The sequence below is a fragment of the Triticum dicoccoides genome, chromosome 7A, assembly GCF_002162155.2.
Source record: "Triticum dicoccoides isolate Atlit2015 ecotype Zavitan chromosome 7A, WEW_v2.0, whole genome shotgun sequence".
Classification (NCBI taxonomy): Eukaryota; Viridiplantae; Streptophyta; class Magnoliopsida; order Poales; family Poaceae; genus Triticum; species Triticum dicoccoides.
This window is the reverse complement of record NC_041392.1, coordinates 676,552,487-676,554,209: the sequence shown is the minus strand read 5'-3', so window position 1 is coordinate 676,554,209 and position 1,723 is coordinate 676,552,487.

Below are 1,723 nucleotides of genomic sequence, written 5' to 3'. Positions count from 1 at the left end.
GCTCCCCACCGCCGGTCTTGCAGCCGCCCCAGCCATCCCTCTAGCCCTGCTTGCGTCCGTTTTTTTTCTCAGGCAAGGCCTCACCACCGCCCCCACCCTAATCCCCAAGATAGATAATGGGGCAGCCCTCCGGCGAGCCCCTTCTCCTTCCTTCCATCCGTCGAACTCTCAAAATCGATTGACCCCAATTTGAAAATAGTCGACTGGCATTTAGCTAATATGAATTTTTAAGCATGCGAGGTTTTGTACTGCTTCTAATGCTGCCAAAAAAAATGAACGATCACACAAGAAACAGTAAAAACTCGTGATTGTGGGTAAGCCTTCCAAGTGGTGACGAACTACAAAATCCAATCGTTGGTGGATATAATTAAGCAAATGGTAGATATATAGGAAACTATAAACATTTAGTTCAAACTTCTTGTATAATACAAATCTACTTTCATAAAATTTCGCACACTAATATACTATAGCCTTGTTTAGCCTCCCAGATGGATAGCATTAGTCAATGTACTACTGAACATAGAACATAGCACAGTCGAATCTCCTCTCATCTCAGGTAGATACCGGCGGCGGAGTCCCATCATCAACTGCACCAAGCTCTTCACCCTTCTCGCATCCTGATCATCACGGGGTTCGGGCTACTGTAGTCCCAGGGTGAAGGTGAGGAAACATGTGCTTTACATGAGCAATGTAATCTGCTCGCAGCTTTTCCACCAACACATCCAAGTTCATGTCCTCCACCCCTTCCCAATCCAAGGGATCGTCGTCCATCGCAGTAAGGTTGGAGTCCACCTGCACCTCCGCCGCTTCCTCGACCTCTCGCTTGGTGCACCCATCCTCTTCCTTCCTTTTCGCGGCACACCCCTCGAGACCGGTCGGCGGCGCCTTCCTCTTCAGTGCGGCACTCTCATCGCCGGCGAGCTCCTCCTCCGCATGGGTGCGATGGTCGAGCGGGAGGCCCATGCTTTTCGTGGTGCGTCGTGCAGGTCTGATCCGCCTCGCCTCTCGACTCGCCGAGTGATTTACTGGTTTGCAAGTCGCCGATGTGGCTGGGGATTTGTTGTGAGGAGGGGCCGGTGGCTCGGTGTATATAAAGGTTTTATTTTTTTTGAGACAACGGTGTATATAAAGGTGGACCTCCGTATCGCGACTTCGCGATCGATCCCCTAGGTCGGTATTAGGCCAGATCCTACATCGTGTTTGGTACGCCCACACTATCTTCCGTAGCCGCGGTTTCCGATACAGGACTTGACGAAACTGAAAACACCCGTATCGGAGCTGATTGGGAAAACGAAACGCATCTCTATCAACCAAACGAAGCGCGCTTTCCATAAAAGTAATCGGAAACGGAGCTTCCCGATACAATAAAATCAACACGTTACCGGAGCCGAAACAAACGCGTCGTCAGTTTGTCGGGCCCAACTCCTCCTAGAAAAAAACATGCGGGGAATATGTTTATGTTGGGCCAAACTTGGCACTTGCGATTATACGAAGTCCAAAATAAGATTGCAATAACAAAAAGGAACACTAGCAAGAAAAAAGATTCTTGTCTAAAAAAAGCAAAAAAAGATTCCTAATATTTTCTTTTTGCCACATATATTTCAGCGAGCCACTAAGAGCATCTCTAGCAGACCCCATATAACGCGACGACCATCAAAATAACCGTCAAAATACGGGTCGACGCGGAAAATTCTGCCCGAGCAGACCCCGCAAACGCGCCCGA